Consider the following 15,298-nt stretch of genomic DNA (forward strand, 5'->3'; position numbering starts at 1 on the left):
TTGGAGTAGCAACTTTTTGCAAATAATTCTACTCTGCATTGTAGGGAATTCCAAAGGGAATAGCACGTTTACAAAGTCCTTGTTCCTTATGCAGTCTGCAATCTAGTGAGCAAGACCAGATTAAACACCGATTGATATGTAGAAAGCTTAGTGACAGCAATAATCCTCCTAAAAATATCTACTAGGAAATACACAGAAATGAGGCAAAGAATTAAAGGAATTGGGAAGAATAAAGAAAGACTAGAGTAGAGATTGTATATTCTGCTAATGACAGGAAGTTATCTTTTTAATCATATCACTTGAGGGCTGTTTACCTACCCATTTCACACCCATACAGATACACTTAACTCTCATATAATTTCTTTTCATGGAAGAACTTTTAATCAGCTGGGATTCATTAAGTTATCCATTTCAGTCATTGTCACACTAGACATGTGACAAGGAGGCTGGTAGGTCTAAGAAGTCATGAACCATATTGGATAGATTGGACAATCTTTCTGAAAAACAGGCCCCAAATAGTGTTGTGAATGTGGGAAGAGACATTTGGTTAAAATGGAAGGAGAAGGAGATATTATGAAAAGGGAGAATGGTTAATTGTTGATCAATAGAATCCACGGGCAAAAATTCCCTTCCACTTAATACTTTCCGAATTTCAATCCTTTTGAAAGGGCTTGTATTAATGGATCCTTGGAAACTAATAGTCTCTCTCAATAGGCATTTCATGGCCAGCAGTTATATAAGCTTTTCACAATGACCCACAGACATTTCTTGGAGGAAATATTTGTGGCTCAGACAGGTCAGATCAATTTCTAGGTAACACTTTTTTTTCCAACTACATCTGCCTTAATCTTTACTCCTGCTGAGGTTCAATTTTCTCTATCTTTCTGAAGAATTAGGAACACTGCTGTCTAAAATGAACCCCACAGTAGAAAGGGTATCTAGAGAAGTTATTTTTCTGCAATTAATAGATTTCAAACTTCTTCCCTCCCCATAGACAGAAAGAGAGACAGACAGAGAGAAAGAGAGAGAGAGACAGACAGAGAGAGAGAGAGAGAGAGAGAGAGAGAGAGAGAGAGAGAGAGAGAGAGAGAGAATATGAGAATATGGTTGGTCACTTAAGAGGGATACTTGAGTATGCAATATTTCCCCATTAAGTATAGTAACATAAGAGGGGGAAAGAGGTATCATGAATCTATGGGGTTGGAAGAAATGCCATAGTGATATTGAAAACTTTGTGCAAAACAGCATTTCAAATCTCAGCTGGATTAAATCACATAGAAACAAGAGCTATTGAAGAAGGAAGGCCAAGATGAAATGACTGGCCACAAGCAGTGCTAGCGAAGGAGACACAGAGGAATGAATATGCCCATAGATGCACCTGTCAGACTGAAATGATATGAAGAATATTATTGACACTAGCTTTTTTCCTTATGGATTAAAATATGAATGTCAAAGCAGCCCACCAATTAAACAGAGTAGAGACGACTTGAAAGGAAGATGTATTTGGGAAGGTTGGCTCATGGGAAGCTTGGGAAAAGTAGCCATTTATTACCATAAATATATCTGCAAGGCAAAGAGCTAGAGAACAGGGAAGACACAAGTGGAAAAAAATATAAAAGAATAGGTTAGGAATAAGTATGTCACCCTAGTGTCATTTTTCTTTTTGTTGTTTCCTGAGAGTTTTCATGCTTAGAGCAGAAGTAGATTAATTCAACTATAAGAGGCAGATTGCTCATCAGATATATCTGAATGTCTGAAGTGGTGTTGACTAAAGGGGCACAAAGACTATAGGTCAAGCCATATTAAGCACTAAGTGAAAATCAATTGAATTCCTTTTTGGTACTTACAAAGCTTAAAATTTCACCAGCAATATATTTGTGCTATATGACTGTTTAGAGGAATAATTTCAAGGTTATATTCAATCAACTGTGCTAGGCATTATAAGGGAAATAAAAGAACAATATGTCAGTGTTCCAATCTTTAAGGTACATACAAATGAGCTAACATTCTTGACGCATCTTTTTTTTTTTAAAGGTACCCTCCCAGGCAATTGCACCAATAGATAGCTTCTCTTAAGTGCCTTAAGGCATGGCATGCATCTGGGGAGAAAAGCACACCTTTGTTCTCACTCATGTTTGCAACCTGGTGAGAATTGGCTGGTGGGTGAGGTGCCTCTGCCAGAGTCTTCCTTTTATCTGTGATTTATTAACACGATTGAAAATAATTGGGGCCTCTTCAAAATTATCTCCTTTGTTTGCTTCCATTGAATAAACCCTATATGTGACTGAAAAAAAAGATAACTATCTTTTGCCAGGAAAAGTTATACTTGATAGAGAGCTGTCCTGGGTATGGGAAAGAACTAGGTTCAAGCCCATTCCCTTATATACACTGACTGTGTGACCCTGTATAAGTCACTCAACTTTTCAATGACCCTGGGCAAGTGTCTAAGAGTACAACCCAATTTGCATTTGTTGAAGGAGTTTCCTCACAGATATTCATTAGGGGTATGAAACACATATCTGGTAAACCACTCCCCCAATATTATTCTCAGATTTCTGAGAGAAAAAAGTGAAAGATTTAACATTCATGAAAGTTATTAGATCTTAAACTGAACAAAAAAGACTTTTCCGATGATAGAAATAGAAATAAGGCAGAAGTAAGTTTGTATTAGATTAGTTGGGTAAAGTTTGAACTGGGAGACAGAGGCAAGATGTTGGAGAAACAGGAAGAAGTATAACCCAGGTTCTTCAAAACAGCCCATTCACAAAGATCTTGAAAATATATCAGACCAAGGCCAGATGGGAAATTGAAGGGAAAAAAAAATCAGTAATTAATTGTTCCAGCCAGGTTGGTATGGAGATACTGAGAGGTCTTTGCACATTGAGGATGAGGTCTGTCTAGGGACACACATAGCAAAGTATTTCAGGATGCAGAAATGGATAGAAGACTGAAGCTATTCACTGGGGCAAGGAGTCAATCCAGAGGGACCTTGACCATGTGCAAGAATTGGCAACAGAGGCAAAATTTCAACTCTGCTACTTACTACCCAGTCTTGGATGACAGATTCAGGGAGGACTGAAAAGGGGATTTGCATCTACAGGTAGCATTTTAGAGTGAAGAATAGTTGACAACATGAGGCTATGTACTAGACTGAGGACTAGCTCATAGCCAAACAGTAGTTGTGTGGTTCTGACTTCAAGGGTGGATCCGGATATAATTTCTACCATCAAGCTCAATTTGATACTTATAAAGAAATGATTAGGACAGAAATATTAGACCAAAGGGGAGTGTACAGTTCTGTCTCAGAACAGTCTGTGCTTTCCAGCTAGCTAATGATGGATAACTCCAGGCACAGTCACTGGAATTTTCAACCAGGAATTAACCAATAAGTATATTGTCTAGATATAAACATGAGTTGGACACTTGCAGAGCTCATGTCAGGAGGACAGAAATCCAAATTACCTGAATCAAACTACTTTAAGAGAGCTAAAAGCTTGCAAGTCCCTAACCTGAACTGTCTCAAGATCTTGGAATAATGTAATACTTAATACCTCAAGAAATCATCACAGTAACCCAAGAACACCAAAGTCCAGCTTGGCCATCCTTTGCTTCCCGGGACTGTGCAGAGCTGGACCTTAATATCAATTTCAAAGTCAGGAAGTAGACTGGAAGAGTGAACCACAACAACTATTTCCACCCTGAAGAACTATCATGCTAGAACAGACACTCAAAACACAAACCTAGAAAATAACAATTCCAAAACATCTGTGAGCAAATCCTCAAAGAAAAGCCCAGGTGGGGCAAAAGTTAAAATACAATTCCTAAGAAAGATAAAGAATGAATTATTATTTAAAAAGAGCAAATAATTGTTTGAAAATAAGTCTTTAAAATGAGAAGGCTAGTAGAAAAAAATGAGAAAATAAATAGCAGCTTTGGAAAAAGGTTTGGAAAAAAAATATTTGGAACAAGCCATACAAAACTTCACATAAGGGGAGTGAAGGGAAACACTTTGAAAGTCTGAATTAGCCAAATAGAAGAAAATGATTCTGTGAGACAAAAAGAAATATTAAAACAGAGTAAAAGAATGAAAAATAGAAGAAAATATAAAGTATCTCATAGTAAACAACTGACATATAAAACAGATTGAGTAGAGATAATTTAAGAATTATTGGAATACCTAAAAATGATGACTAAAAGAAAAGAATTTAGATGTTGTATTTCAATAAATCATAAAGAAAACTGTCCAGATCTGTTAGAAACAAAGGAAAAAGTAAAAATAGAAACTCCATTGGTCACTTCTTGAAAGAAAAATGAAAATGCACAGGAATATTATAGATATAATTCAGATCTTATAGAACAAAGAAAAAAAAAGACTGAAACCAGTCAATAAGAAAGAATTCAATTATAATTCTAATGGAAGGGAAATGGATCCTTTTTTAAAAAATGAAATAGAGTATTTATTACCATGTCTGATTTAACAATGACAAAAAAGAGCTGAGTAGAAATTTTGAAATCCAGACACAGTTCGTGAGGGAAGAACTAAACAAGTACGAACTTTTTATTTTCTACATTTTAATATGAAAGAGATGAAACATTTATACACTCAGAATTCTGTCATCATTGGTGCTAATTGAGGCAGTTTAATTAAGTAGAAGGGCTGAGAGTGTTTCTGTTATATTTTAATGCTCTTAAAGGAATAATGGAAGGGGCAGAGCCAAGATGGCAGAGAGAAGCCAGATAATTGCCTGATCTCTTAAGAGTTTCCCTTGGAAACAATGTTAAATCAAGCATCTAAAGGATTCTGGAATGACAGAACTGACAAAAAGACAGAGTGAAATAATTTTGCAGCTTAAAATAATTTAGAAGGACTTCAGGAAAGGTCTGTTTCATTTGAGGAAAGGGGGAGCGCAGACTTTGTGAAAATCAAAGAAGAGATTAGTAAAATTGAAAGTTAGAAAAACATTGAAATAACAAATAAAATTAAGAGCTGGTTTTATGAGAAAAAAATAAAGTAGATAAAACATTGGTTAATTTGATTTAAAAAGTAAAGAAAACCAAATTACCAGTATCAAAAATGAAAAGAATGAATTTACCATCAATGAAGAGGAAATTAAAGCAATAATTAGGAGCTCTTTTGTATAGCTGTATGCTAATACATCTGACAATCTAAGAAAAGTAGATAAATATTTACAATATTATATATTGCACAGATTAACAGAAGAAGAAATAAAATATTTACCTGCATTTTAGGAAAAAATAATTGAACAAGCCATCAATGAACTCCCTAAGAAAATTTATCTGGAAGTACAAAGAATCTAGAATATCAAGGAGGGAATTAATGAAAAAAATGCATAACAAGGTGACCTAACTATACTAGATCTAAAACTAGATTATAAAGCAGGAATTTTCAAAACTATTTGGTGCAAAAAAAAAAAAAACTATTTGGTGCAGGCTAAAAAAGAGAGTGGTGATTAAATGGAATAGGTTAGATACACAAGACACAGTAGTAAATAGCTATAGTAATCTCCTTTTTGACAGACTCAAAGAATCCATCTTCAAGGATAAAAACTTAGTATTTGACAAAAAACCGCTGGGAAAACTGGATGATAGTATGGCAGAAACTAGGCATAGACCCACAACTCACACACTATACCAAGATAAAATTGAAATGGGTACATGACTTATACATAACAGTTGTTACCATGAGCAAATCAGGGGAGCATGGAATAATGTGCCTGTCAGATCTATGGAAAAAGGAAGAATTTATGACAAGAGAACATTATGATATCTAAAATGGATAATTTTTATTTCATTACATTAAAAAATTTTGGTACAAACAAAACCAATACAACCAAGATTAGAAGAAAAGCAGAAAGATGAGAAACAATTTTCAAAGCAATTGTTTCTTATAAACTCTTCATTTCTCAAATATATAGAGAGACTTGAGTTAAATTTATAAGAATACAATTTACATCCCAATGCTAAATGGTCAAAGGATATTGAAGAGGTTGGGAGTTGAGGGGTGCTCGACACCCCAAAGTACCAACAAGCTGGGTCCTGCCAAAAGAATTCGACTCAAGCCTTCTCAGCCAAGGGAAAAGACAGTTTATTAAGGGTTTGCCATAATGGGTTGTCTTAAGAAATCTGACCATTTGTGACACCTGTTTTCACAAGCAGGCCAGATTCCATCTATCTAAGTTAGATGGAATCTGAGCACCTTCATGGAGGCAAGATGAGACATATACACAAAGATTGTGAGAGGGATTGAGGGGTGGTCTAAGGTGACTAGAAAAGGGGTTTAGGGAGGGTCTTGAGGAGGAGTCTAAAGAGGAGCTTGATGGGAGCAGGATGAGGTCAGACTCCAGGGTGGCAAATAGCTGAAAGACAACAGAAGGCTAGGGTAACAGGGCTAGAGTATAGATATTTTGATCAGGATTAAGGGTGGGAAGTAGCTGGACAATAAAGGGCAAGGCTAGGTAGAGATTTGGGCCTAATGATAATGTAAGGTTATAGCCTCAGGCCAAGTCCAGATCAAGTGGGAAGATTCAAGGGGGTTCCCAGAGGCTGTACTCCATTAGGTTCAAGGGGGTTCCCAGAAACAGTACCCTCATCAATATGAACAAGCTGTTTTCAGATGAAAAATTTAAAACTATCTCTAATCTTATGAAAAAATGCTTTAAGTCACTACTGGTTAGAGAAATAACAACAGCTCTGAGGTACCACCTCCCACCTATCAGAATGGCTAATATGACAGAAAAGGAAAATTATAAATGTTGGAGAAAATCTGGGAAAATTGGAACACTAATGTATTGTTGGTGGGGTTATGAACTTATCCAAACATTCTGGAGAAAAATTTGTATAAAAGCCCAAAGGCCTATAAAACTGTGCATACCCTTTGATGCAGTAATGGCACTACTAGGTCTGTATCCAAAGAGAACATAAAAAGGGAAAAGGGCCCACATGTACAAAAATATTTATAACAGCTCTTTTTGTGGTGGCAAAGAATTGGAAATCAAGGGGAAGCCCACCAATTGGGGAATGGCTGAACACGTTTTGGTATATGAATATAATGGAATACTACTATTCTATTACAAAAGATGAGCAGGTAGATTTCAGAAAAACCTGGAAAAACTTATGTGAACTGATGCTGAGTGAAGTGAGCAGAACCAGCAGAAAATTATACACAATAACAGCAACATTGTACAATGATTAACTATGATACACTTAGCTCTTCTCAAAAAACACAATGATCCAAGACAATTCCAAATGACTCCTGATGGAAAATGCTATCCACATCCAGAGAAAGAATTATGGAATCTAATGCAGATGGAAGCACACTATATTTACATTTTTTTGTGTGTTTTTGTCTTTCTTGTGATTTTTCTTTTCTGTTCTGATTCTTCTTTCACAACACTACTAATATGGAAATATGTTTTACATGAATCTGCATGTATAACCTATATCAGGTTGCTTGCTGCCTTGGGGAGAAAGGAGGGGAGAAGAGAGAGAGGAAAAAATTTTGGTACTTAAAATCTTACAAAAATGAATGTAGAAAACTATCTTTACATGTATTTTGAAAAATAAAACATTGTTAAGTACAAAAAAACCCAAAATTAAAATTAAAAAAGAATAATGGAAAGCGAAGAATATACTGGGGTTTTAAGGAGAGAGAATGATGGGGGAAATTATCTCCCATAATTGGGATACTTGAAATGAAGTTTATACAAACAAGAAGAAAGGAGCAGAGGCAGCTGACAGCACTTGAACTTCACTCTTGTCTGACCTGGTCACAAGAAGGGAAAAAAAATACACATACATACGCCCAGGCACAGAGTTGCATACAAAAATATATTTCCCTCCACAGGGAAACAAGAGAGAAAAGAGACAAGGGAAAATGGAAAATTAGAAGATTTTTAGATCAAAGGATAAATTAATATTTGCTAAATAAATTATTAAAGATGGAGTTGAGAAACAGAATGAAAAGTATAAAAGAATAGGATGGAGAGAAATACACTATTAAATATTATCATTATGAAAGTTAATAGGTTGAAGTCACTCACAAGATATTAGAAAAAATAAGAATGGATCGGAAAGCAGAACCTAATAGTAAATTATTTGTAAATAAACACACTTGAAATAGAAAAAAAAGACAGAGTCAAATAAGATAGAGAAAAAATTAATTATGCTTTATCTAGAGTAAACAAGGTAGGAATTGTAATCATAATTTCAGACAAAACAGCAAAAATAAACAATCCAATGAAATAAATATGGAAAGTTCTAGAAATAATGAATTGACATAAATTCTAAACATATATGCAAAAAAATGGAATAGCAGCAAAATTCTTAAAGGAATAATTAGTAAATTCTTAATGATTAAGAAGAAAAAAATAGAAAACAAAACTATAATAGTAAGGGATTCCAATTTACATGGATAGGAAGGTGGTGCAGTTGATAGAAGACTGGACCTGGGCTCAGTAATACCTGTGTTCCGTTCAGGGTTATAACACTTCTTAGCTGTGTGACCCCAAGCAACTCACTACCTTTTTTGCCTCAGTTTCCTAATTTGTAAAATGAGCTGGAGAAGGCAATGGCAAACCATTCCAGTATCTTTGTTAAGAAAATCCAAATGGGTTCATGAAGAGTCAGACATGACTGAAAAACCACTGAACAACAACCAATTTACACTTCTTGGGGCTAGATCTATCTAGTAAAAAACCAAAATAAAACAAAACAACAACAACAAGACAAGAGAAATGAAGAATCTGAGTAAAATTTTTGAAAAGTTAGACATGATAAACCTCAGGAATGATAAATGGTTAAAGGAGTAAAGGATAACACATATAATTAAGGTATACATTGAGCTTTCACAAAAAAAAAAATGATCCTGTATTATGACATAAGATCTTCAAAAACAAATGCATAGAAGGAGAAATTTTAAATACATTTTTAATGTATCAATGCAACAAGATTATATTAAAGGAAAGGCCTTTGAAGTAATGATTTAAAATTAATTGGAGACTAAATAACTTAATCTTAAACAGTGGGTGACTCAAAGAGCAAATCATAAAAATAATCAATAATTTCATTAAAGGTAACGACAACAATGAGGTGACATACCAAAAATTTTAAGAAGCAGCAAAAGCATTACTTAGGAAACTTTTTATATCTCTAAATATGTTCATCAAAAAAAGAGAAAGATCAGATCAATGAATTGGGAATACAACTAAAAGCAAAAAAAGAAAAAGCTAATAAAAATTTAAAAATCCAATTAAATACCAAAATTGAAATGTTGAAAAATCAAATAAGAGGTTAACAAAATTAAAAACAAAAAAAAAATCCACTTACATAAAATGGCTGATTATTTCTCAGAAAAACATACAAAAGGAATTATCCTGTAGTCAGAGTGAAATTTGTGAGCTATACTCTCTACGTCTGCTGAGTATAGCTGTAGAGTAAATTAGTACATACTTTAATTAGATATGATATGAAGGAGAATTTCCTGGTGGTGAGCGTTGTTAAATGACAGTTACTAATTGTGTTATGGGACTTGTATCTCTGAAAATATGGTATCATCTTAGGAGAAGGTAGAAAATAAAGGAAATGATAATTTCCTTATGAATAATTATATATTTAGGGTTCTTCATTGTTGTAGTGGGGGAAAGGGGAAATTTATAAGCCAGAATTTAGAATATAGAACCTTCATTCTAAATGTTAATATAAAAGACATAAAGGAACGTAAGATCGATTGACAGTGTATCCTCTGTAATCCAAGTAAACTCATATTACAGGCCATTTATAGCATACATATAATATACATATATGTGTATGTGTGTATGCATATATATGTGTATATTTGCATGTGTATATATATATATGTATCTGTATATGTGTGTGTGTGTATGTGTGTGTGTGTGTGGGTGGGTGTGTGTATAATATAAAAGAAATTTAGGTTATAAACTGTATGCTGGTGGCCTAGGAATTAGGATGGAACAGTTATTTTTTGTTTCTTTTAGGGATAAAGAACATAAACTGCATAGTCTGTTAAAGAAATGAAATGGAGTTAAAACAAAAACACAGGGAAGTGGAAATGTTTCTGTTGATGTTCAGTCATTTTTCAGGGTTGTCTTATTCTTCAGGACCCCATTTGGGATTTTCTTGGCAAAGACACTGGCTTGCCATTTCCTTCTGTAATAACAATGCTACTTGTCGCTACTGTGGCTGTGTAAGACCAACAGCATCAGCACGTGGGAGGGCTACTAGCACAGGTTCTTTGATCTGCTTTTCTAAAGAAAGCAACTTTAAGGGGTTAACAGTCTAACTTTAATTAAACATACATACATGTGTCATTCATTTAGTTCAGGGGAAAAAGCCAGCACCCTGAACTTCAGAGAGAACACAAACAGAAATTATAAGCATACATTATATAAACAGATCAAATAAACACAAATCAGTCTATCCATGGCAATACATAGTTACCAGAGATAAACACCAACATTTGGGTTTTTAAAGTGGGGGTGGGGTGGGGGAAATGCTGCTTCAATGGCTTACCCAGAGTCTCATAACCAACACTCTTTCAATGAGTGTGCCCCAAAGGAAAAATGCTAACCTCTGAGTTTATATACACTTCTTCAAGGTCAAATGGCTTTACAACCCTGGGACTTAAATCTCAATGAACTAGACTTTCTTGTTTCTAACGCAGAGCAAAGATTCTTGATTCAACCAAAGAAACAAAACACAGCAAGAGGTCCACTTTGCTTGCCATTAAATTAGGAAGGCAAGCCTCATCAAAGGTGCATGATCACCTTAGCATTCTAAAAGAGAAAACAAAAAAGTCCCATCCTGATTACCATTACACCTTCTCCAACTCATTTTATAGACAAAGAAACTGAGGCAAAATTTGCCTAGGGTTGCAAAACTACCAATTGTCTGAAGCTGGATTTGAATTTAGAAAGATAATTCTTCCTGACTCCAGTCCAGGCACTCTATTCACCATAACACCTAGTTGCCCCAGTCAAAAATACAGATGGGTTTCCCTAGACACCTTTAGATTATATCAGATTTCATTGGTATTATGCTGATCTATCGTCAATTACTATGGAATTTCTTATTATGTGTGATAGTGTTGCTTACTGACCAATGTCTTTTTATAACTCACTGAGTAGTGGAAATAACTCTGTAATTTACAAAGATAAGGAATAACATGGCAGTTTGCATAGCATAGCACCGTTAAAATGTTTTGTCTTTGATGATTCATCCTCCTTTTACATTCATCATATTCATTAAAGAAAAATTATAGTCTTTGAAAACATTACATATGCATTCTTAATTCAGATCCCAGCTAAGGAGCTGGCTAAGGTTAGTAAATTGCCTCTGGAATCTTGGAAACACAATTAAATTATCTTCATTTCAAGAATTGGCCTGGTTCTCTGTTTAGAAATATATTATCTGCATTTGGTATTTATTGCCAACAAGTTAAATCAGTTAAACTGCTTCTTTCTCAGACAAAGCAAATTAACATGTAAATGAAATTGATAGCACTAAATAGGAACACAAAGGATTACACTTTTGTTATTCTTCAGATAATTGAAAAAAATCCAGGAAAATTACAGATTCTGTATTACCTAGATGAACAACTGTGTAGTCTATTTAAAACATAATGTTAATATATCTAATTATATTTTGGTGCTATATTTTGTCTATAGTTGCATCATTGTTAAATAAACTAATGGATTTGAATAGTTCATCTTAATCTGCCTTGCCTCAGTTGCTTTACTGAAGTTTCTTTTCTTCTGGTTTGCATATAAAAAACTGAATGTGCCTTCTTATTCTAAAATTTCTTTATGACAGAAATTACTGTTTCACATTACTACATAGGACTTTCATTGCTTTCTTTCAGAATGTTTCATGAACTATCTTCAAATGATAATAATCACTTTTGTGATCTATACTATATTTTTCTTCAAAATTTTGTGGCTATTTCATTGTTCTAAAAAAAATCCTAACTTGAAGAAAAACATTCATTTACAGAAGAAAAATAGAAGCTATTTCCTTCTCATACCTAAACTTTCTTATTCTTTTAAAATATTTTCTGATTGAGTCATCCTAAAAAACTAAGCAAAAGACCTATCTTTAAAATATGATCATTGAAAAAAAAATAAAGATGGACATCACTTTTACATTGTATTAAGTTTCACACCTCAAGCTATATCTCGAGGTAACAAGAAATGTCTTTTCCTCTTGAAAGCAATCATGTTCCTTTCAAAAACTACTACATCTCCTCTACTTGAGGAAATTTCAGCTGACTGACAAGTGCTATTGTGAATGAAATGGAGTATCGGAATGTTATCATCATGTAAAAGTACCTAGTGGCCTCTATTTTAAAACTTAGTTCAGTGCTTTCAATCAAAAGGTTCAATGTTCTAAGCTTATAATTCAGATAGCTTTACAAATTTATCCAAAGCTTTCAGGGCCCTGTGAGGGTTATTGTGCCTATAATTCTATCCATGTAGCCCACCAAAAGAAAAAAAAAAAAGCAGAGAAAAAAAGAAGTGAAGATATTTTGGGAGATACCATTTTTTCCCCAAAATTGGAGAGATAATTTAAGTATATGTCCTACTTTCCTCCCATTTACTACAACACTATGACCCTATATTTTTCCATAGGGTTTAGGATTAGAGAGTAGACATGCTGATGGAATCCTAATAAAGCTGCCTCTAGCCCCCACATTCTAACTTCCTTATGGGCCTTGCTGAACAGCAGAAATATTTTGATTTAACCACATAATCTGGTACTAACCACACTACTGCCCCCCAAACTCAATCACAGGCCTTGCTGAACAGCAGGCCCACTCTCTCACCCTGACTCAATAACCTAACTTCCTCATATGTCCATCACTATAACCGCAGGCATGTTCATGAACACATGCCCTATTAGAATAGCAGGCACGCCCACGTGGTGGAATCCCAGTCACTACCTCTAGCTAGCCACTGCCTCCAGACCCATTGCTCATACTTCCCACAAAAACAGCAGGTGTGTCTATGCACTCAACCATAACCACATCCATCTAATCTCAGACAGGACCACAATATCCAGCCAACCAGAAAGCAGCACCACCAGAATGCCCAAGCAGGATGTGGGCCCCAAAACAATAGAAGGGACTTTCCCTAAGTAGGCATCTAGGCAGGAATAGCAAAAGCCATTCTTCAGATAAACTTATGACATAGAGAGGCTTATCATAATATCATTATCATATAAAAATGCCCATCAATGGGTTTTTCCATATGCATTATGGGTAATTGCATGCACAGTTCTATGGAGGCTAGGACCCCTCCCTTATTACTTAATCCCTTGACAAACCCCTCCTTCTTAATATTCATAATTTATGTTGAGTAAACAGCATTATTACACTATAAAATTGTTTGTCTTGTCTTACTGAAGTTGCTGGTTCCACTTGGAACTCATCTCACTGGAGAGAGTAATCCTCAATAAATGCCTTTGCTTAGATTTGTAATGGCAAGCAAAATGGGATTTTTGATGGACTGAATGTGTGTTGAGTTCTAGCCAATCAGATGTGCATCAATTCAGTCAATCACATGCTGTCTAAAATTGTATATAAGGAGGGCCCAGAGTGTGAGAGTAGCAGACATTGAGAGGGTGTTGAAGAGAAGACAGTGAGAGAGTTGCCGGCATTGAGAAGAAGACTGACAGAGAGCCAGCATCGAGAGAGCTGCCAGTGCTGAGAAGAGAAAAATGAAGAGAAAAGGAAAAGAGGAAGAGGAAGAGGAAGAGGAAGAAGAAGAAGAAGAAGAAGAAGAAGAAGAAGAAGAAGAAGAAGCTTATAATTCCAGAGCTCACAGATGGAGGAGAAAGTACTGCAAGCAACCCCGCCCCCCCAAAAAAAAACCAATTCAGATAGCATGCAACTTTCACATTAAAGAACCAGAATGCTTGGAATACAGTATACTGGAAGGCAAAGGATTTAGGATTACAACCAAGAATTCCCTAACCAGCAAAATTAAATATAATCTTTCAGGGGAAAAATGGATATTTAATGAAATTGAGGACTTTCAAGCATTCCTAATTAAAAGACTGGAGTTGAATAAAAAATTTGACTTCTAAATACAAGACTCAAGGAAAACAGAAAAATGTAAAAAAAAAATGAGAAAGAGAAAACATAAGAAATTCAGTAAGATTAAACCACTTATATTTCTATATGGCAAGATAATATTTGTAACTTAACAACTTTATTTCTATAAGAGAAATTAGAAGCAATATATGTCAACAGACGGTGTGGGTATTAGGTGACTTTGATGGGATCATACCCAAAAAATTAAAAAAAAATTGAGTGAGAAAGAAAATTGCACTTGAAGAAGAAGGAGGGAGGACATTGAATCTGGTAAATTATCCTACATAAAAGAGGCATGAAAGATATATTATAATGGAGTTGAAGATGGGGGAGGAGTAGTGGGCAAAGCTCAAACCTTACTCTCACCAAAATTGGCTCAAATAGGAAATAACATATATACTTAGTTGGATATAGAAATCCAACTTACCCTATAAGGAAGTAAAAAAGGGATGTGGATAATAGAAGGGGGAGGGGGACTGATAAAAGGTAGGTTATATTGTGGAATGTGGTGATCAGAAGTAAAACATTTGTGAGGAAGGAAAAGATGAGGTGTAAAAGAGAGAGGAGGATAAACAAGTAAAAAATTAGATGGAGAAAAATGCAAAATTCATTATCAGATACTCTGAATCCAAATCCTGCAGTCTGTACTCTACTGCCTCCAAGTAGTTAATATACCCTCTCCAAAGTCTGCTAAAGTAGTCTCATTTTAACAGTAGATTTTTCCGTGGCTACACAGTAGATCTAGCACTAGGCCTAAAGACAGGAAGACTTGAGTTCTAATCCAGTCTCCAAAGCTTACTAGCTGTATCACCTAAACAAGTCACCTTGGTTTGCCTCAGTTTCCTCAATGAGAATCATAGTAGCCCTACCTCCCAGGGAAATGTATTTATTTTCAAAACGACAAGAACAAGGACAACTGCAACTACAACTACAACATTTAGATACACTCCACACAACGGCAACTCTCTAATGAATGCACATGTCATATGTGTTTTTGCCTTATACCCCTAATCATTCGATAGAGCTCCGAGTTGTATTTTATGTAACTTTTGTATACCCACCTTTCAGGGATTTGAAAGGCTAAAAAGGGCACTCTATAAGCCTTAAAATACCAAATAAATTCCTGCTATCATTATTGTTCTTCCTGATGTAATCATTATGATTGTTAGTATA

Source organism: Trichosurus vulpecula, chromosome 7 (assembly GCF_011100635.1).
Source record: "Trichosurus vulpecula isolate mTriVul1 chromosome 7, mTriVul1.pri, whole genome shotgun sequence".
Classification (NCBI taxonomy): Eukaryota; Metazoa; Chordata; class Mammalia; order Diprotodontia; family Phalangeridae; genus Trichosurus; species Trichosurus vulpecula.